This window comes from Mus caroli, chromosome 3 (genome assembly GCF_900094665.2).
Source record: "Mus caroli chromosome 3, CAROLI_EIJ_v1.1, whole genome shotgun sequence".
Lineage (NCBI taxonomy): Eukaryota > Metazoa > Chordata > Mammalia > Rodentia > Muridae > Mus > Mus caroli.
This window is the reverse complement of record NC_034572.1, coordinates 25,906,713-25,930,042: the sequence shown is the minus strand read 5'-3', so window position 1 is coordinate 25,930,042 and position 23,330 is coordinate 25,906,713. Positions and strand designations below refer to the sequence as shown.

General features: G+C 44.9%; 1 protein-coding gene across 9 annotated transcripts in view; it reads right to left on the bottom strand.

Annotated features, from left to right (window-relative positions):
* Gpr160 (G protein-coupled receptor 160) overlaps positions 1-22,454 on the bottom strand; it is a 39,520-nt gene extending 17,066 nt beyond the window's left edge. For 3 of the 9 annotated variants that reach the window (XM_021158128.1, XM_021158125.1, XM_021158131.1), the window contains exons 1-2: positions 22,352-22,454; positions 1,569-1,666 (exon numbers count right to left, since the gene is read on the bottom strand). The gene's annotated coding sequence lies outside the window, so the exon portion shown is untranslated. Of the gene's footprint in view, positions 1-1,338; positions 1,667-2,568; positions 2,590-22,157 lie in introns of those variants that run through there. The other 6 variants (XM_021158127.1, XM_021158130.1, XM_021158129.1 and 3 more) reach the window with 5 other exon arrangements.
* Between the last annotated feature and the right edge of the window lie 876 nt (positions 22,455-23,330).

The following is a 23,330-nucleotide window of genomic DNA, read 5'->3' as shown; positions in this document are numbered from 1 at the left end:
GAAAGTACCCAAGGAGCTAAAGGGATCTGCAACACTATAGGTAGAACAACATTATGAACTAACCAGTACCCCGGAGCTCTTGACTCTAGCTGCTTATGTATCAAAAGATGGCCTAGTTGGCCATCACTGGAAAGAGAGGCCCATTGGACATGCAAACTTTATATGCCCCAATATAGGGGAATGCCAAGGCCAAAAGAATGGGAATGGGTGGGTAGGGCAGTGGGGGGGAGGGTATGGGGGACTTTTGGGATAGCATTGGAAATGTAATTGAGGAAAAGATGTAATAAAAAATATTTTTAAAAAAATTTAATTTATTGTGTTCTTTATCCCCAGATTGCTGTCTGATTCTTTTTCAAAATACTTCTCTGTGGAATTTCTCACTCATAGTATTAAAGAGGATATTAAATTCTCTTTAATTTCATCTATCTGTATTCTATTAGATCTCACTTTTAAAAATATAATCATTCGTTTATCTTTCAAATGTTTCTTTATAAATTGGTGTAAAAAAGAATGGGACACTATGAGACATTGGTCCTTTATTGGCTCCTAGTCACCCCTGGAATACCTTCTTTTGCCCCTCTCCACTGGTTCCTTCCTCTGCCCAGTAATAATTATGCCTCGTCTTTACCAGGCATTTTTCCCTTTAGTTTATTTGGAGCTTACTGCCATCGTTAGGGCTTTCTTTGAGAGGCATCATGTTTCCTCATTCTTTATATTCCTACATTAAGATTTGTGTTTCTGATGGTTCGGATCGCTCTATCAGTTTGATGTGTGACCTTCTCAGTAGGCATCTTTCTCCTGAAGATGTGTCTTGAAGTCCTGGTGCAATGATGGCTGGGATTCCATATGGCCACCATAGAATGCTATATTCTCTTTGATTGTGATTAATGACTCTATGCACAGTGTGTGCAGTGTGTGCTGCACTGAAGTAGAAACCCACTGACTTTTCTGTGAGCCGAGCAGGTACGGCATAGACAGTGATGAGGGTGATGAACTTGTATTGTGTCAGGAACTCAAGAGTCTTCACTGAGCCTTCACACATGCGGCTGCTCATGGTCCTAATAGCCAGACCCTCTCAAAGGGAAATCACCCTGATCTCCTGACTCAAGAAGGTGACACTGTTCTCTGTGTCACATTGCTTGTCCCTACAATGCAGGGCATGGTGGATGTCTGTGGAGTCCCAAAGATGAAAATATACAGATGAGGACTCTGACTCCAAAGCCAGTTCAAGTTTAGACATCTGACTTTTCAAGCTGGCTTTCGTAACAGCACCCTAAGGACAGGCCTGCCAGTCAGCAGGTCATGTGAGCTGCTTTTATGAAAGGAAATGATACTTACAGATTCTAGGTTTTTGATGTCAGTGAGCTGCAAACATGAAAATTATGAAAACCTCCAGGATCAAAAGTTACCAGCACACACGCTGGCAGTGTGCTGGGCCTGTTGCCCTTACAGGGAAGCTTGTCCTCTGCACCTGTGGCTGTGGGCTGGCAGGCACCATGATTCTGTTTCCCTTCTTCTGCTGTTGTCCCAGGTCTCAGATTCTCATAGGAGTCCAATTGATGACTCACCTCTGAACATAACTGTGCATCTTTAGCTCTTCTTTGTGGAGGAGTTGAGTGATGAACATCTCTGTCTATCCATCAGCCAGGAGGAGTCTCTGTGCAACCTTTAGAGCAGGTAAAAAAGAAAAAGTTCTTTAAAATGCTTTTACAAGTACAGAAATTAGAAACTCATTAAAATAAAAATCTAATCATAGAACATTGAAAAAGGAAAAAAAGAACAACAGGGGAAAATATTTCCAACACACATATCTAACAAATGGCATGTGGCCACACTATGTATACAGAACACTGTGGACCAACAGCAAGAAGTGGACTCATAACAGAATTTGCAAAACCTAAAAGACACTTGGAGGAGAAAATGCATAAACACCCAGCAACATCTAGAAGCTCTCTGCATCAGTCATTAAGAAAAGCCGAAACCACAATGACAATCAACTTCACATCCCCCAGAATGGCTGAGTAAACAAATCAGCAATACCAAATACAAGACAAGAGGTCCAACTGGCTCTGTATTTTACGGTTTGACTCTGAAATGTCTCCTGAAAGCTCATGTTTCGAATGCCAGGTCTGGTGGGATTTTGATAACTGACTGCAGTAGGAGGGCTCTGATATCATCAATAGATTAATCCATTGATGGATTCATATCTGATGGTGTTACTGAATGGTAACAGAAACTGAGGAAGGTATGGACTGATTCAAGGAAGTGGGCCACTGGGGCTGACTCTGAAGGTTCTGTCTTGTCCTCAGCCTCCTCCGTTCTCTCTCTGCTGCCTGGCTGCCATAAGGTGAGGGGCATTGCTCCACTGTGCTCTTTTACCTGTAACACAGGTCCAGAGACAAGGAAGCCACTGTAGTCATACTATCTAGGAGACAGAAAACCTAAATGCCCTTGAGTTGATGACTGGATAATGAAATTTTATACATATTCACAGTAGAACACCATTCAGTGTAAGGAAAATGAAATTAGGAACTTTACAGGTAAATGGGTGGAACTAGAAAATCTTACAGTGACTGAGGTCACTCAGATCCAGGATGACAAATGCTGCGGGTTCTCTGTCATCTGGTGCTCCCAGCTTGAACTCTTCAGATGTGAATATACAACCTCGAATAACTACAGAAGCCAGGGATGTAAAAATGGACCTTAGGGGTAGAGAAGAAGCTCTAGAGAGATCAGGATAGAGGACACAGGTGATTTAAAGGGGGAAGTGGAAAAAGAAGCATTAAACAGGGAAAGGGGGTTAAATACAGATGGAAGGGGGAGGAAGGATACACAACATGGGAAAAGTTAGTAATAGCCACAGGGACTATTATTTTATATATAGTACATATAAATGTGTGGTGGCTTGAAGGAGAATGGTCCCAATAGGATAATACATTTGAATATCACTATTTAGTGTAACTGTTTAGGAAGGATTAGAAAGTGCGGTGGTGTTAGAGTGGGTGTGACCTTGTTGGAGGAGGTGTGTCACTGGGAGAGGGCTTTGAGGTTTTACAGTCTCTGTCTTTCTCTGTCCTCTGTCTGTCTGTCTCTGTCTTTCTGTCTCTCTCTGCCTGCCTCCTGCCTGTGGTTGAGAATGTAAAGTCCTTAGCTATTCCTCCAGTACCATTTTTCTCTGCTTCCTGCCATGATGATAATGAACTAAGAAATCCCTCAACTAAATGCTTTCTTTTATAAGGCTTGTCTTGGTCATGGTGTCTCTTCACAGCAATAGAATAGTGACTAAGACAAGGTGTTGTACATTCACACACACACACAAACACGCACGTAAGTTACTTATGATAACACTCTTTCCAAGAGCCATTGACTATTTAACAAACCCCCATACCAGGCATGAGAATCCTCATTTTGAGCCTTGGTCAGAAGAGTCCCCCAAACAATGTCCGTCATTGCTGTTGCCCTTGGTTGTCTCAGAGTTGAAGGTAAGTTCCTTTTGCTGAAGACAACAGTCACTTTAGAGCACAGGGTTCAGAGGATTTGCCCTGGATCTGACCTGAAGGCCTCCTCCCCGAGCTGGGTAGTGCTATAAAAGCTGCCAAGGGAGGAATGCTTATGAATCACAGCAATGAGCATCAGAGCGAGATATCCCTAAAGGCGCAATAGTGAATCTTGGCAGTAACAAAGAGCTGTCTAATTGGCTATTAGGCCTGATCAACAGCAGGGAAATCTAGTACTAGAAACCTAGCCATGGCTCGTGACATCATGGGCCTTAAAGGAGAACCTACTACTTCCACTTTCTAAACCAGTATAATTGCTAACTTCATCCCAAACACTTACCCTTACACCCACAGGTGAGTGCACCTCTCACCCCTCCCCTCAGCAAAGAATCTTCTTTCTGAAGCAGGAGGAGGTCATATAGGAATCCACAACTGGTCAAATGCAGTGTGGGGTGCCCAACACTAACCAATAACCTACAATACAACACTCCTACACCTAAGGGCAGGGAACGTCACAGATGATGGTGCAGAAAGAATGTAAGTGCCTGAGCACTAGGAAGTCTGCTGCAAGCCTTGTCTTTTAGCTAGGACAGGGAGCTACACCGATGAGATTACAATATGGCCCGAACAGTGACAGCACCAGCTGGCATGCCTATGTGGATGGGGGAATTCTCTGAGAGCCCAGCACTAGATGAAGAGCTATAACTGCTGAGAGAGGAAGAATTAGTCTTCCTCGGGGATGAGTTCCCTAAATGGTTATCTAATACTAAGTGGTCAGCCCTAAACACATGTGCAAACAAGCAACACTAAGTGACTCATCAGATTGCCCCCTCCCACTCCCTGTACCTGTGTGTGTGTGTTCGTGTGTAATTAATTAAAGAAAAAAAAGACCATGAATTAGAGAAGGAACTAGGAGGAATGAGACAGGTGGAGGGAGGCAACAAGAAATGATATAATTATATTTTAATTAAAAATGTTTTTAAAGCTGGAAATCAGTCTGGCAGTTGCTCAGAAAATTGGACATAGTCTTACCTGAGGACCCAGCTATACCACTGCTGGGCATATACCCAGAAGATGCTCCAACCTGTGATGAGAACACATGCTCCACTATGTTCATAGTAGCATATTTATAATAGCCTGAAGCTGAAAACAACCCAGTAGTCCCTCAACAGAGGAATGGATACAGAAAATGCAGTATATTTATACAATGGAATAACACTCAGCTATTAAAAACAATGACTTCATGAAATTCTCAGGCAAATGGATGGATCTAGAAAATATCATCCTGAGCGAGGTAACTCAGTCACAAAAGACCACACATGGTATATACTCACTAATAAGTGGGTATTAGGCAAAGAACATGGAATACCCATGATACAACTCACAGACCACATGAAGCTCAAGAGGAAGGAAGACCAAAGAGTGGATGTTTCAGTCCTACTTAGAAGAGGAAACAAAATAATCAAGGGAAGTAGAGGGTGTGAGGGACTTGAGAAGAAGAGAAGAGGCAGAGGGTAAGAAGAGGGGGAAGAATCAGGTATGGGAGGAGATGGAGATGTACAGAGGGTCAGGAAATTGAACAGAGGTGTGTAGCAATGGGGGACGGGGAACTTGGGGGTAGCAACCAGAAAGTCCCAGATGCCAGGAATGCAAGAGCCTCCCAGGACCCCACAGGGATGACATTAGCTGAATTACCCCCACAAAGGGGAGGAAAAACCTGTCAAGGCCATATCCAGAGGTTAGTCACGGCCCCCTGGTTGAGGGATGGGGCTATCTACCCATCTCCAAATTTTTAACCCAGAATTGATCCTATCTAAAGGAAATACAGGGACAAAGAGTGGAGCAGAGACTGAAGGAAGGGCCATCCTGAGACTGCCCCACCTGGGGATCCAGCCCACTTGCAGACACCAAACCCAGACACTATTGCTGATGCAAAGAAGTGCTTACTCACAGGAACCTGATACAACTGTCTCCTGAGAGGCTCTGCCAGAGCCTGACCAAGCACATTCAGACGCTTGCAGCCAACCACTGGACTGAGCACCCCAATGGAGGAAGAGATAGGGGGAGGACTGAAGGAGCTGAAAGGACCTTCTATGGCATCAATGGGAGGGGAGGCCTTTGATCCTGTGAAGGCTTGATGCCCCAGTGTAGAAGAAAGCTAGGGCGGTGGAGTGGGAGTGGGTGGGTGGGTGGGGGAGTACACTCTAGAAGCAGGGTAAGGGAGGATGGAATAGGGGGCTTGCAGAGGGGAAACCAGAAAGGGGATAACATTTGAAATATAAATAAATAAAAGTTAAAAGAAATGTTTTTAAAGGACTGGCAAAAGATTTAGATAGCCATTTCACCACATAAAATGATTAGTAACCAGATGAAAAAAGTCCTCCACGTTATTCATCTTTATGAAAATGCCAATTAAAATTGTAATGCTACACTCTCACATACTCCAGAGAACGGCTGTGCGGTGGTTTGAATAAGAATAGCCCCTATAGGTCATATATTTGAATGTTTGGTCCCCATCTGGCAGAACTTCCTGGAAAACATAAGGACATGTGATCTTGTTGGAGGAGGTGGGTCACTGGGAGCAGATTCTGAGGTTTCAAAAGGCCAAGCCATTCCCAGTTAGCTCTCTTCTGACTTGTGGTTTTTGTCTCAACATGCAGCTCTCTGATACTGCTCGAGTGTTATGCCTCCCTGCCTGCTTGCCCGCCCCTCATGATGGTGGTCATGGATTCACCCTCTGAACCTGTAAGCCCCATTAAACACTGTTTTCTGCACGTTGCCTTGGCTATGGAGTCTCAGATTAGCAATTGAACAGTAACCGAGACAGGCCATAATAAAGCTGGCCAACACTGGATATTGCTGAGAAAGCAGAGAAACCAAACCTCTACGTATTGTTGCTTGGACTCTAGCACTGTGCAGACACTTTGGGAAAATAGTTTGTCAGGTTTGTAAAAGTTAAACATAAACTTGATTCTACAGCTATACTTTTAGAAACTCACCCAAGAGACATAAAAATAAAATCTACACAAACACATATACACAGCAGCATTTTATCATTTCCAGAAGAATCATTTGTAATAACCAAAACTATATAACCAAAGCCAAAACTGAAACAATGCAAATGCCTTCCAGTTCAAAAATAGACATGAAATTATGCCATCTCAAAAGGGCAAATCCTTTAACAATACTGAGGGGTGGCCTGTTACTGGCATTCTCTCCAACACAGGTTAATCTGAAAATCTGGTGAGGTGGGGAGATGTCTCCTCTAGTAAAGTACTTGCTGCATAAACAGGGGATTCTGAGTTCTACCCCAGAACCTCATAAAAAAAGCCAGGCCTGGTAATGTGTGTTTGTAATCCAGCTAGAGAGGTGAAGACAGGAGAATTCCTAGGCCAACAAAAAAGCATGTCTCAAAACAACCAAAGTGGACAGCTTCTGAAAAAAATACCAGAGATTATCCTCTGGCCTGCATGAGCACTTGCATTGTCACATGCTCTGCCATCAAAAGAAGTCAAATCCCCAAGCTGTATTTTAAGATTCCATCACACAAAACAGATCACTGGCTGCTTGGGACTCGGAGTTGACTGACATGGGGAAGTTTTGTGAACAATAGGAATTTCTAGACCTGGATTATGGTGACGCTGTTCAAACCTCTGAAAAACACAGATTTGTGAACTTACAATGAGTAGGTTTAATGGCATATAAATTGTACCTCAATAAGATGGCTTTTAAAGATTTATCCAAGACTGTTCACAGCAACTATGCATGATAGCTTCTTCAAGGATCACAAAAGACAAATGGGCAAATTATGACCTATTCACGGAACACAATGTCAGCTGTCCTTAAAAACTACTTAAGAGATGGAGAGATGGCTGGCTCAGTGGGTAAGATCTAAGAACAAATGCTGACCAACCATGAATACCTGAGTTCAAACCGTCAGCGGCCATGTAAAGCTCTGGGTACGACATCCACACCCCAGTACTGTGGGGTGCTTGCTTGGGTTTACTGGCTCCTAGCCTGTCTCCAGGGTCAGTGAATCAGGTGACTACGGCAGGAAATGAGAGAGTCATGAAGCTCAGCCTTGCTAACGCTGCGACACTTTACACACTATGGTGACCCCAGTCAGAAAATTATTTTTGTTGCTACTTCATAACTGTAATTTTGCTACTGTTAAGAATTGTAATATAAATATGTGAGTTTCCCCATGGTCTTCCCAATGAAAAAGGTCATTTGATCCCCAACAAGGGGCTGTGACCCACAGGTACATCACAAAGTCACAGACATGAATCTCAAAAAACATAACATTCTCACTCCCCTTCCCTTTCTTCCCCCACCCCGCCCCCACCCCCACATGCACTGAAGTTCAAACTCTAACTGAATCACATTTGTAGATCTGAAAGCTCATGTTTTCTTTATCAAAAAAAAATCTTAGGACACCTCCCAGCATAAAATTTACTTAAAACAAGAATCTGGTGTTCTAAACCTAACAGTCTGAGACTGTTACGAAGCAAAACCAAGTCTGGTCCCAATCACATCCTACAGATTTGGGGATGACAGAGTAGTCCCTTCGAATCTGTAATCACTGAAGGCAAGTTTTACTCCTCCACCTCAGGACATGTGAGGAAAGTCTAAACTGTGTACCCAGCACACACACACTAGGAAGGTCACTAGTCAGTGGTATCTATTAACACTTAGGACTCAGCCAGGAAAGAACTCTGCCACCACAGGCAAATGCCCATTCCTCTATCACGTATGTCTCCTTCTCTAATCACCTTTGAATGAACCAGTTCAGGAGGCATGATAAAAGTGGAAACATAAGCTCTGCTGTACCATTTGCCATAGGCCACATCACACAGGCCTAGGCTAGTGTGGGGCATTGTGCACACCTGGGGCACGTATGAAAGCAGTCATATTTTTGGCCCAATAGCAGCATTTCAAGAATTAACTAAAAGGAAGTAAGGAAGGAACCTCTTTGTGATAAATGTAACCCACTCATTCTGGCGTATTTCCAACAGCCATAAAGCACCCTCCCCGCAAAGAATAAAAAAACCTGATAACAATAGGAGTCAGTCAGTGAACTACGACACAGTCAGTAGATGGACTACTCCCTGAATCCAGGAGATACATGCTCTGGGGGAAAGTGGACAAACAGGAAAACACTGTCACATAGTGTTCAGCGACAGAAGACAAAGCATGGAGAACAGGGCCATTTACAGGCAGGGGTGACAGAATTCTCCTAGACTCCCATACAGTAAAGATATTTGTGTAAGGCTTTGAGAGGAAAGGCCTATACCACTGATCGTGGCTGTGCATGCCATAATTCTCAGACTTGAACATGGCATAGTCAAGTGAAGGATCGTGATTGAATACATGTTGAGTTTGTCCTGAGAGTCTACACTCCAGCAGGTTCTCAGGTAAGGCTCCCCTGTCACATACCTATTGACAGCCATCTCTGGTGGGGAGAACACAGATACACATTTATTTTTTACACCATCTTACATTTCCCAAATGTACAGTACTTTTGTAATAATGAAGAAAACTTTTTTCTTCAGAAACTTTGAAACTAATGGTTTTTATGGCATCCCATCTTGAATACTGTGAAATTGGATCAAAGGTTTATTACATCCAATACAGAATAATTTACAATAAAAATGAGCAATGGCCTAGTTAACTAATTTTTATTTTATTGTTATTTTAGTTCTGGGGTTCAAACCCAGGGCTTTGTACATGCTGAGACACTTCTACTGTTACGCTACAACCCCAGTCCTCTAAGTTTTTAAGAGAATGTTTGAGAACTGCTAGAAGAACATGACACTATTACCATTTACAAAGGCATGGAAAGGCAAAATGGTAAACTTTAGCCACAGCATAACAACTAGGTTAAAATGCTAGCACTGTTTATAAAATGTTAAATGTACTAAGTTTAGGGGGGAAGTTGGATTACACCTGCGATCCCGGTACTCAGGTAGGCAGATGTGTAAGCATTACCTTGAGTCTGAGGCCCACATGGGCTACAGAATGAAAGTGTCTCAAAACAAAAGGAAAATGAAGGAAATACACCAAAACGTTAGTATCTGTGGATCACTGGGTGGGGGAGCGTCAGGCATGTGTATTGGTCAAACTTCGTTGCTGTGACAAAATTAGTAGGAAAGAAATGGTTCTGAGTGTAAAGTTACATGGTATACAAATCTGATGATCTGAGTTCAAATCCCAGAACTGACTCTCTAGTCCTCTCACTTCTATACATGCTCCCTGGCATTCATACACTACACACACACACACACACACACACTATGATAATGACAATGATATAGAGGCCACTAGTGATGGCTTCCCTGTTCTTCAGCTCTTGTTCCACCTGGGCCCCAAGCCCACACTCGGTTGCTCTCCCACATGCCAGTCATCTCTGGAAACACCGTCACAGTCACAGCCAAAACACGCTGTGGTAATCCCCAGGTATCTCTACATCTAATCAAGCTGTCAGTGGAGATGACTGATCATCCCACAAGGTGTAAAGACTCCTTCAGCAGCATATACATACACTGAAGCTGGAAGGGCAGGGCTCAGCATAGCCCCTCTACGGGTGACACTAACTCAGGAAGCATTTTACTAATCAACAAACAAACAAATAAAATCACTTCTTTTTAAACTTACAGAATAGTAAAGAACTGAAGGAGGGCAGGGTTAGGATTGGGAGGCAGGGATACCCATGCAGTGTGGCAGGGTATGGGGAGAGAAGGGAAACCATTTAAGGTTTGGAAGGATAGGACCAGGTTTGGTTCTGTTAACTGAGGAATAGGGTTTCTTCCTAGAACAGCTGGCTGGATGCAGGGCAAAGGCCAAGGCCTAGTGAGATGTGCTGCATTGCTGATTCTCTGCATCTGACCTTGAGGCACAGCTGAGGTTCAGAACATGCCTTTGCTGCCTGGGTCAGGGCACCAGCTGTGAAGGGAAGGGCTCTGCTGCCCGGAGGGAATCAGCTGTCCCTCCATTCATATAATGCATCTAACCTCTAAGCTAGCAAGACCTTCAGTCCCCAGAAGCAGGCCCTCCTCATGGACTCCTCAGAGACGTAAGGAATGGGCATTCACGCCACCATCTGTGATAAAGAATATGGTCCCCAGTTTGTGTGCCCATGTCTAGGCTCACTTCTCAGTTCACTTTTCTCTCTCCTCTGTCTCCTTACGGGCAAATGCAACAGTGACAGATGCTGGCAAAGCCCCATCACTGGATACCGATCAAACCAGACAGCCTTTTAAGAGAACAGAAAAATGTTTAACGTAAAGTATAAATATTAGTTAAAAATGTAATACTTTTCCAAGTTACAAAGGAAACTGCACAACTGCTCCAGAGTCCCCATGATGGAACTGTGAACAAGGACTTCTGGGAACAAGCTCTCAGTGTTGAGGAGATGTTGGAATGCTGCAGATCCAGAACTAATTAAAATTATGCTGGGTTATCTTTAGCCCCTAAATAGCTATTCCTTGTCTACCTCTGTGTCTGGTCTAACATCCTGTGACTAACAGAAAAAGATACCTTGGACTATAAGAACAGACCTGGAGTTTTCAGCAATAAAGGGCCAAGGATGGTGACAGTATCTGATGGCAGATGCTGATAGTGAGAGAGTTCTCCCCAATTTGCTATAACCCTGCTACCTGACAGAGCCTCTGAAATATTTGAGAAGAATCTTGATATCTGCCTTTCTTTGTTCTGTTACTATAAAAGTTTCATAAACACAGAATTTGTGTTCCCAAACCATGGTCACTCATATCTGACTTCAGAATAGACTCTCTTGTTCTCTCTTGTTTCAGGTGAGAGTTGGGTTTTCTCATTGTCAGAGGCAAGTTGGATGGGGTCTTCACTGTGCCTGTTTCAGGATTTCATAGAATATTCGTGGCCCTCGTGACCCCTGTGAGGTATGTGTAGCCCCAGTTGGGACAGGAGTCACTAGAACTCCAGACAACTCAACCCCTAAGGCCCAGGCTTGTAGTACGCCAGAGGCTTCTGTGCGAAGCTCTGATTCTATATTGACAGCCTGCACTTCCACAGTGGGGATTAGGGAATCTTTACATCCTCATGAATGTATGTTTGTGGGTGGGGTTGGGGTGTTCCATGACTTTCACAGTCAGAGAGGATTTTCACTCCCAAATAACAGAGCCAGGGCCTGAGTTCAGAGTCAAGATTCTTACCCATTTCAAAACTGCCGATGCATGAAGCACACACACCATTTGTCAGGGAGAACGAGGTCATGGGGCAGCCCACAGATCCCCCTAGAAAGAAAGGTCAGGGCTGGAAAGCACTTGTAACTTTCTGTCTTCTTTCTAGCATCATGGGGTGGACAAAGTCTGTGGGGGCAATGGGTTATGCACAGACAGCCTGGTCTCCAGTTGAGCTGAGGTCTTGAACCCCGGTGGTACTGGATGGGTGGTAATTTCCACCTACATGGGATCATGTCTTCTGGACCCCTGGCTCCTGTCAAAGTTACCACCACCGCATCCCCCACAAGAGAGGCGTGTGGCTAGCAGTCATGTCCCAAGCTTCTGGCATTCTGGCTAGACTCCCCCACAGTTACCTAGCAACAGCAAGATAGCAAAGCCCACTGTAAGAGGGGATGCTTGGACCCTCTTCACTTTCTTTAAGCTTTCTTACTCTCTAGCTCTCCTTCTCTCTCTTTCCCTTCCCACCTCTCCCTCTCTCTCTCTAAGTTTTTACCTCTCTTACTCTCTAGCCTTTCTTCTCTCTCTCTCTCTCTCTTCCCCCTTCTCTCCTCGTGGCCATGGCCGGCCTCTCCCTCTCTCCTTCTAATTTCTCTCCTTTCTCCCTGCCTTTCTACAATAAAGCTCTAAGACCATAGCCTGTCTCTGTTCATCAAGGCCTGGACTAAAGACACTCACCTGCATGGGAACCACCCAGAACCCTTCTTTTGCCCTGCCCTCTTGTCCCATATCTCCAGGGCCGAGTGCCACCCCAGGGACCCCTATTCTGTTCTCAGCTCCTCCGCTGTATCCAGCGTGGGATACCAGAGACTGAGAACCTGGTACCAGGGGCTGCCCCTTGTCTACCCCCCCTGCCGTGTGGGGTCAGTGGCTTCACACAGCCAGATGCCCACCTGGGGCCGCATGGAAACTGTCCGGCAGTCCTCCATTGTCAGCCCGCCCAGAGCACCAGAACTCTGGCCAGACACAGGCTCTCTCTTTCCCCCGTCTTTCTCATATACCCACAGCCCCGCAAAAATCTACACAAAGTATGGTGATTTCAACATGCTTGGCCATGGGAAGTGGCACTATTAGGAGATGTGGCCTTATTGGAGGAGGTGTGGCCTTGTTAGAATAAGTATGTCACTGTGTAGGCAGGTTTTGAGGTAATATATATACTCAAGCTCTGCTCAGTGTGAGACAGTCTTTCCTGGTGACACATAGATTATAATGTACAACTCCTAGCTCCTTCTCCAGCACCAGGTCTGCCTGCATGCTGCCATGCTTCCTGCCATAATGATAATGGGCTGAACCTCTGAAACTGTAAGCCAGCCTCAATGAAATGTTTTCCTATATGAGTTGCCTCGGTCATGTTGTCTCTTCATAGCATTGGAAACCCTAATTAAGACTCAAGGTAAATACGCCATGCAGGCTCAGTCATCAACAATAACAGAAAAACCTCCATTGTCAAGAACAACAGGGAATCCCTTACCCCAGGAGTCCTATGCATACACTGCACATATGGCTCATTTCCAAGGCGAGCATTATTGTTATCTCTGTTTTATATAAGAGACATAATATGGAGAGGCTAAACACAGTAAGAAAATGTTACTCAGTGTGGTGGTGGAACCACCAGAAATCAGTCCCCACATCCCCTGTCCTCACTCTGGACTGCTCTATCTTGCTATTGCTTGCTCAAGCCAATGGTCAGTCAATCCTCTTTTATCTGGGCAATGAGATCACAACAGAACACACAGTTAAACTTGAATTGTAGAGTTCCAGAAAGGTCCACCAGCAGCCTGCTGACCTGCCATTTACAAAACATCTGTGTCTGTAAGATGAGCTCACATCTGTAGGCTCACGTCTTTAGGCCTAAGAGAGGCATTCCATTTGCAGCCCTTGCTTGTCCACTAGGACACACCTACAGTGACAGTCTACTGACAAAATCCTCAAAGCAGCACCTTGTTTTCCCTCAAACTATTCCACAGGCTTATGTCTGTAGGTGCCCAGGCCTGTGGACCCAAGGACTCTGAGGAAGGAAACCATTTTCTCAACAGAATGTTAACTGTGATGAAACTGCAGATTCAGCAGAGATGAGAATATCAACCACGTGACCCTTAACAGAAAGTTTCAAATTGAGGAAATAGAAGCATCTGGAAGACTGGGCTGAGGGCAAGTGCCTCAGTTCCTCATTCAAGCTGAGCTTTCTGAGAACCGTGCCTAAGCATCATAGAGGAGCAGTCTTGTAGTTAGCAGGAGTCAGGTGGACAGAGCAGAAACAGGGACAAGGCAAATCCTGGCAGCCCTTCAGTGTGCCTGAGATCTGGAACCCAACCTCAGGATAGATGTTGCTCCCAGACTCAGGCTGCATCTCCCAACGCACACAAGCCTGACCTTCTATCTTACAAGCACTCCTTTCCCACCCTGAGGCTTCCAACACTGACCTCACCTCTGCAAAACTAAAATGTCATGCAAACCAGAAAAGCATGAGTGCAAGGAAATGACCACTGTTCTAGTTAGAGCTCTCTATGCGATATTTACCACAGCCAAAGCAACTGGGGGAAGAAATGGTTGATTCCAGTTCACAGCTTGTAGTCCATCATCCAGGGAAATTGGACAGGAACTAAAGGAAAGACCATGGAGGAACGTTGCTTACTGGCTTGTTCTGTTTGCTCTGTTATGCAGGCTGGGACCAACAGCCCAGAGCTGGCACCACCCACAGTAAGCTGGGCCCTCCCACATCAATCTCTAGTTAAGAAAGTACACCTCTGTCTTGCCCACAGGCCAATCTTGTAGGGGCATTTCTTTCAATTAAGGTTTCCTGTTTCCAATGACTTGAGCTTCCAACAAGTTGACATGAAGCCAGACAGAACAGTAGCCTAACATGCTCCCTTGACGCAGGCACATGCAGTATGAAATACAAGCCTTATCACATTCTCTGAAATGTCTTTGGTTGGCCCTTTAATTTTTTTTCTGGTGCTTGAGGGCTAGGGAAATGGCTCAGTGGTTAAAGCACTTCCTGAATGAGAAGCAGGACTAGAGTGTGAATTTCTAGAAGCCACATAAATAACGGGTGGCATGGCAGACAGCTTGAAGCTCCAGCCTTAGAGGGTGGAGACAGTGGAACCCCAGAGCCACCTGGCTAGCTACACTAGCCACACTGGGGAGTTCTGTGTTTGACCGAGAGATTCTGACTAATAAATAAGGTGGGAGAATGATTAAGGACCAATCCTGATACCACCCTAAGACATTCATGTGCATGCAAACATACATGCCCAGTTGTCATTCCATAGTGTGTGCATATACATGTATACATGCATATACACACACTTGGGGCTGCTGGACCCCTTTGTCCCTTTCCCCAAAATGGTGCCTGAATCCCCTTTTTCTGTTCTTTTATCATTGCTTGCTTTTTTTTTTTTTTAAATAATTGTAGTATTGGAATGTGGAGGGGAGGCGTGTGTGTGTGTGTGGGGGGGGGGTGAACTTAACTGCCCAGCTCGGACTTCAGTCCTGAAACTCTAGTCACATGACTTTACTAGTTATAGGCCATAAAGCTAGCTAGTAAGTCTTCCAAACACGATTCCTTCTGCAAAATGGGCTGTGATGCCCAGTGTAAGAGAGATTTGTGAAAATTAAACAAGTTTGTGAGAGGCATGGTTGCATGGATGGGTGGGTAAACATGAGGAAGCAAGTTCAGATCCCCAGAATACCTATAAAAAGGCCAGGTGTAGTTGGGTGCGACTGTAACCAGCACTGAAGCTGGGGCAGAAATGGGTGGGTCCTGGGCTTTCTAGCTTGCTAACCTAGTTGAAATGGTGAGTTTCAAGTTCATTAAGATCATCTCTCAAAAAACAAGCTGGAGAGTGAAGGGGGAAGATACCTTTGGCCTCCAGAGACATGAATAGGTGAGCACACCAGGGTGTATACACGTAACCACTCCACTGATCGCCCATACAACATGTGTGAAATTAGGTGAGATGGCCCATGCCTGTAGTGCCAGCGCTCAGCAGGCTGAGGAAGGAGGGTTACACACAAGCTCTGGGCCAGCTTGGAATACACATTGAGGTTCTGGGCCACAGAGCAAAAGTCTGTCTCAAAAAAAAAATGTATAATCAATAAAAAGAATAACATGGACTATTAGTTAAAATTTTCTTCTTCCAATGACTTGAGAAGCTGAGAACACAGCCTCATTGATAGAGCTCTTGCCTACTATGCAGTAAACCATGGGTTTAATACCCAGAGCCAGATAGAACCAAAAGAGGGAATCGCAGCAGCAGGCAAGTGTGGTAGGCCTTCACGGTCATCTCAGGTACATGCAGAGTTTGAGGTTAGCCTGGGTTCCATGGACCCTTTATCAGACAAATAACTAGAACAAAAGAGGGCTGTAGAGATGGCCCAGAGGTTTAAAGTACTTGCTGTTCTTCCAGAGGATGCAAGTCTGATTCCTAGCATCCTTGTTATGTAGTTCACTAGCATCTAGAATTCCAGCTCCAGGAGATCCAACGCCCTCTTCTGGCACTTCAGGAACCCCCCACCCCCACCCCACACACACAGAAATACACACATGTGCATAAGTGAAAATAAGTCTTTAAACCTTTCAGCTCTCTTAGGCATCATGTCACCCGTAGTCAAAAGCCTAAATACCCCTCTATACACTCATAGGAGGGATAACATGGGGCAGAGCAGAGTTATGTATTGACACACAGAAATGTAGCTTGCTGCTGACTGGGATGCCATGCCTCTCCTCTAATTTCTAAGCCAACAAGGGAGCAATCTGCCTTTCTAATGTTTTTATCCCCTTTAGCCACACAGATCAGGGTAGAGATGGTGTCACATTTGTGGTAATTCCTTATAATGGCTTTTAGCAATATTCTCTATTGGAAAAGAGGAAATATCAGGCCACTCCCTGGTCACTTAGAGACTTGGCAACTTTCTCTCTCTGCTTCTTATTTTAGAGGATTAGGGAGAAAACTAATTTGGAATAGCTATGTAAGTGATCTCATGCTAGGGATACACTTGTGTCCCCAGGTTATCAGACTTCTGCCATCTTTTTCTTTTAAAACATTAGCATGTTTAACAGACTTGATGATCTCCAAGGAAAAGATACAAAAGGCTACTCTGAACTGGCCAATGGAGTTCCACAGATGCCCAAACAGTCCAGGCTATTGCCAATGCACTTGACTACTCTTCAGAAATTGACCCAAGAATCTATTGCTGAAAACACTATGTGCTAAGTCATAGAACTTGGAGAAATCTAGCTGGTACTCAACTGGAAACCTCATCCCAACTGGCTAGCTCTCATACAGCTAGAAAATACTATGCATACTACCAGAGGTTCAAGCTCATCCAGCTGTGAACCCTAAAACTACAATCGGAACTTGTCTGACAAGATATGCCCACTGAGTGGTACAGATGTTATGGGAGTGGCCAACCGCTGTCTGATTGTATCTAAGGCCCATGCCATGAGATGGACCACATACTAACTGAGCCCAGAACCTGTGGCTTGATAGGTCCTAGGGGAGAACCTGATATTATCTATTATTCTGCCAAATGGATACAGTGTTAAAAACAACTCCTAATAACTTATGGCCATACCCACAGATGTGTGCATTTCTCAACCCTCTTCAGAGAAGCTTCTTGCAATAGATGGCAGTTAACACAGAGATCCTTAACTGGTTAACACGCAGATATACTGTCAAGTGCCCAGCTATAAATGAGATATTTATATCAAACTCCTTCCCTCAAGGACCAGGGACTGTCAAGGAAGGGGCAGGAAGAGTGTGAGTACCAAAGGTGGAGGATAACTTGAGAGACAGTGTTTTCAAGATTCAACAGGGCGATAACACATGACTCATAGCATTTGTGACAACATGCACAAGACTACACAAGCTCAAGCCAGAAAAACGTCCTGCACGGAGGAGGGAGAAGAGAGCATAAAATCCCATGACTAGATGACGAGCCACTAGCGTTTGGTAGCTTCTGGGAGAGTCAGTTTTCTTTAATTGTGTAACTCCTGGTAGGGCAACCACATTATGGGGGCAGGGCCCATACCCAAGAGTAGTTAGGTAACATAAATTAGACTGGATAGGGGGAGCGGAAGGGGGAGGAAGTGAAGGAGGAAGAAGGCAGAGGAGGTAAAGGAGGAGGACAGGGAGAAGAGAAGAAAGAAGGAAGAAGGGGGAGGAGAAAGAGGAAGAGGAGAAAGAGGAGAAGAGAGAGGAGGAGGAGGAAAAGGAGGAAGACAAGGAAGAGAACTAGAAGTTGGGTGGGTAGGAAGGTAAAGGCGAGGAGTGGGCCAAGGGTGATGAATATGGTCAAAATATATGAAATTCTTCCAGAATAAAAACATTTTTAAAAATGTAGGTGTTCCTCAACAGAGGAATAGATACAGAAAATGTGGTACATTTACACAATGGAGTATTACTCAGACATTAAAAACAATGAATTTATGAAATTCTTAGGCAAATGGATGGATCTGGAGGATATCATCCTGAGTGAGGTAACCCAAAAGAACACATATGATATGTACTCACTGATAAGTGGATATTAGCCCAGAAACTTAGAATACCCAAGATACAATTTGCAAAACACATGAAACTCAAGAAGGAAGACCAATGTGTGGATACTTTGTTCCTCCTTAGAATGAGGAACAAAATACCCATGGAAGGAGTTACAGAGACAAAGTTTGGAGCTGAGATGGAAGGAAGGACCAACCAGAGACTGCCCCACCCGGAGATCCATCCCACAATCAGCCACCAAACGCAGACACTATTGCAGATGCCAACAAGAGCTTGCTGACAGGACCCTGATATAGCTCTCTCTTGTGAGGCTATGCCAGTGCCTGGCAAATACAGAAGTGGATGCTCACAGTCATCTATTGGATAGAATATAGGGCTCCCAATGGAGGAGCTAGAGAAAGTACCCAAGGAGCTGAAGGGTCTGCAACCCTATAGGAGGAAGAATAATATGAACTAACTAGTACCCCCAGAGCTCGTGTCTCTAGCTGCATATGTAGCAGAAGATGGCTTAGTTGGCCATCATTGGAAGGAGAAGCCCTGGTCTTGCAAAGATTATATGCCCCACTACAGGGAAATGCCAGGGCCAGGAAGCGGGAGTGGGTGGGTTGGGAAGCAGGGTTGGGGGAGGGTATAGGGGACTTTCGGGATAGCATTTGAAATGTAAATGAAGAAAATATCTAATAAAAAATTTGTTTAAGATAAAAAAAAGAAAGTGAAAAAAATGGAGGTGTTTGTGTAGGAGTTAATTCACTCAGCATAGTGCTTTAAAGAAGTATCTATATTATAAACATTATTTAATATTATATATAGACATTTTCCTTTGTATGAATATAATTTTTTAATCCATTCAGTTGTTGATAGAGAGCTGTGATTTTTTTATTTTTATTTTTTATTTTTTATTTTTGGGTTTTTGAGACAGGGTTTCTCTGTATAGCTCTCTGACTGTCCTGAAACTCACTTTGTTGACCAGGCTGGCCTCGAACTCAGAAATCCGCCTACCTCTGCCTCCAGAGTGCTGGGATTAAAGGTGTGCGCCACCACGCCCAGCGAGCTGTGATCTTTTAAGTTTAGGGGTGGTTTTAAATAAACTGTCTTGAGTAGTTGTGTAGTCTTTTTTTTTTTTTCTTTTTTAAGTTTCTCTGTATCTATCAAAGAAATAGGTCCACTGACAAAGAATTGTGACAGGACTGAAATGGGTAATGATGTTACCCCACCAAATGGCTAAAACTCTTCTCTTTAAAAAAAAGATGGAGCTCCTTTAAGCACCCATTTTTCTCAGCCCGGTAAACAGGACAGAGACAATGAGGCCCAGGTCTCTTTACCTTCAGGAAAAGAATTAGTTTGCTTATGGCTAATGTCCGTCTGTTCTGACCTTTATATCCTAACTTTCTATAACCTGTGACGATGGCCACAAACAGTGGAGATGAGAAATGAAACACACCTCCCACCTCATTTTGACAAAACTGCAAAGGAATCTATCAATGCTTTCCTAATTTCTCAGAAACTAAGGTAGTGGGTGCAATGGAAACTGAATCAGACACCAAACAATTTTACTGGGGTATTGTGGACCAAATTCCCAGAAGGAACACCCCACTATACAGGCATATGGTTTAATGACGAGAACTCTGTGACTGTGGATGTATTTGGTTTTGGTTTAATTGACCATCCTTTGGAATGCATTAACTTAGTAGGACCACTAGCTTCCACCACTCAAGAGTTAAGGACACATCAGACAGTATCTGAGATCCACAGCAAAGCTTTTGCCTCTTTGCTGTGATGGCCTTCTTCATGTTTCCATCAATGTATATTTTTAAATGGTTTGCTTTATGACTTTATTGTTCTATAACTATAAAAATCATTGAGACAATTATCACATTAGAATGTGTGATTTGGGCCAACCTGAATGTTTTCCTAGGCCGTGGTCATTCATTTGACTTAAGAATAAGCTGTCTCATATTTCCCTTTGAGGCGATTTTTCTAACACTTCACCAGTCAGTTGTCCTAGGCAGGGGGTTATGTGGTGCCTTTCTTTAAACAAAAAGGAAAATCACGTTCAGTTGCAGTGAAGTTACTTAGAACGTAGGTTTATCTTTCAGGAGTCTGTATCCCTTTCTTTGTTTTCCCAGACTTCAACCCTTCACTCTTGGGAATCTTAGACTTTCACAATCTGCCAGGCAAACATGATAGAACATACTAAGAATTACAGGTTAAAACTCAAAGCAAAAGAACTAAGTTAGATGAACACAAATATCTCTCCACACAGATAAAAAGAAAAGCATAGTGTGGACCATGCGACACTGCAGGAGTCAGCTCTTTGCTGGGTATTTATTTCATGATCCTGGAAGCAAAGTGGAGTAAATATAGAAAACAATACAGATCTTTTTTCAAGGATTAAGTACATCCCCGTTCATCTTATGCTGTCTTCATCATTGAATAAACTTTTGACATACAGAATATTACAGAGGCACATATGACAATACAAGCAGACCATATGGATGTTCACTCTGGTCTCTTTTGGGAAGCTGAGGGGTCCTGGAGACCCAACCCAGGCCCTGGAGATGTCAGGCAAATACTCTACTGCTGAGCCACACCGGAAGCCTGGGCCTGTTTTTCTGCTGAGTATAACTTAGAAGGGATTTGAGCCATTGGAAAAAGTGCTAACACATTTGATACAAAACTGCCTGACCGGAGACAACCTAACCCCGTTTGTTTGTTCTGTGTGTGTGTGTAAAAAGCTGAGCCAGCATCCACCTGCATGAACTCAATCCACTAACATACACGTGTGTCGTGTGCCTTCTTGTGTGTGTTTGAGGGGGGCGGGGCAGAGACTGTGACCTTTTCTGATCAGTCTGATGAGGCAGTATTCACATCCAATTTATGAAACATAATTATATATGATATAGAATCTGAAACTAGAATCACCTGTGGTGACTCACCTTCTGGGGGAAAAAAGGTAGTGTTGCAACTTTTAAAGGGAAATATCAAACAAATGCAAAACTAGACAGAGAAAGGACTTGCATTCCTAAGATCCCTCTTGGGCTGTCAATCTCTCATGGCCCAGTGTGCTCCAGACCCCCAAAATGAAACAAACCCTCAATTTACATTTCAACTTCAGTCAGTTATTCTAAAAGATCAGTTTTTTTTTAAATAATCTAATTATGGAGCCAGCCAAAATGGCTCAGGGGCTAAGGACTCTTGCCATAAGCCAGAATACCTGAGATGCAACTACTGACACACGAGGAGACTACTCCTGAAAGCTGTCCTCTTTTACATGTGTGCACACGGGAAGACAGAACACAGACAGACACGCAGAGAGAAATGTTTTAAAATGGTAAAATGTAATTATGATACCCTTTCAAAAACTAAAAATATTTCCTCAAAATCCAGAACATTCCAAAAACAGGGCACAGTCAAGTTCCACGAGTTTTGCTGTTAAGGCTCTCATTTTACTTGGCATTCTCATAGGAGGTAACCTGTTAACTTTAAAATTTGACTCACAAGGAAATGCTAGGTATAGGTCATGCCAATATGTGCTAGTATACATTCATAAATATAAAGCACCACTCTTCGCGTGTCCTCTGTCACTGTGGGCATGATCTACCTCTGGGATCTAAGGAACAACGCCCTAATCAGGTCGTTTGCACAAGTTGGAGACGAAGTGGGCATATTTCCTTCTTCTTCCTTGCAGCCAGGTGGGTGTGGAAGCCTCCGCAGTGGGAACAGGGACATGGTGGAGGGTTGCCACCGTTTGGCCACCACCGCAGAACGAGAGAAGTTGCTTAAGCCTCGCTCCTCAGGGCGGGTCCCCGCGCCAGCCGCCCCGCTCCAGTACCAACCGCCCTGCAGAGCAGCAGTGACCCGGTGCGCCCGGGCAGGGTTCAACCGCCCGGCAAGTGCCCGCAAGTGCTGGGAAGTCCGCGAGGAACGCCACACACCCACCTCACCTCTCTGCCTGCTGCACAAGGCTGGGAGCCGCCGCGGTGGGGACCGGGCGCCCGTGGGACACTGCCCTCCTCCGCCACAGACGTCGGCGGTGGCTTCCCGCTCCGCACCGCAGCGTCACCCCGAGTCCTAGGAAGGGAAGCCTCGTCGCGACACGACGCGACAGGCCGGTGGCCTCCACGAGTCGTGCGCTCACCTCAGCTGGCACTCCTCAGCCCCTGGCGTAGCGTGAGTGGCCAGAAGCCACCAACCTCCGTAACTGCCTGAGCGGCAGGTCCGCGCGTCGCTCACCTCCGCTCGCCCCGCCCACCCACGCCCCGCCCGCCCCAGGTGAGTCCCCTCGAGGGGCGGGGCCACGCGAGGTTCACCTCCGCTCGCCCCGCCCCGCCTCCTGTCTCTGGTTACTGCGGGAGTAATCCGGATGCTCTTCTTTTCTCTCAGAAGTCAGGCCCAGGGTGCTCAGGGTGCTCAGGGTAAGGTGCGTGACTCCACACTGTGGTCTCCCATCTGGCTCATACTGGAAAAAACAGCTTGCATGCGGGCACTTCCGAATTGACAGTGCGTAGGACGCCCCCTGCGGGTTGGGCGACAAGAGGCGACCGAGTTGACCAACTGAGTAGGCAGAAGATTGCAGGAGTTGCAGGGTGAGGGGAAAGTCTTTCCTAGTGTCAGGCTTTGAGGACCTAATCCCAGTTTGAAATGCTCCTAACTGCCCTTGTGTCACCCACCACCTCTTGCTCTGTAGCCAGTTTCTCAAGTTTACCTTTCAGTCTGCAGATGAATATGCTCCCAAGACCACAAGACTTGAGCCACTAAGCAGTTGCCTTAGTGCACTATAAATTCTGATTTTTCAAAATTAAAGTCTGTGATAACATATATTGCATTTCTTTCTTTGCCGGCCTGTATTAATTCAGCAAATATTTGTTGAGAGTCTATGGCCTGTTAGTTATTTAAACATTTAACACATGGCACGCTTGCTTGTTTCCCACTGCTCTCTAAGGGGATCAATGAGTGGAATTGTAGTCTAGGCCTTTCTACCTCCCGCTGGGGCTGAACTGACCTTGCCAGGAACTCAGAAATGGCCTGACAGGGCAGTAAAGGCACCCTGGCTGTTAAATATAGGCTGTAAGGGGAATTGGGGTGTGCCCATCTCCCAGCTCAGAGGAAACATCCTG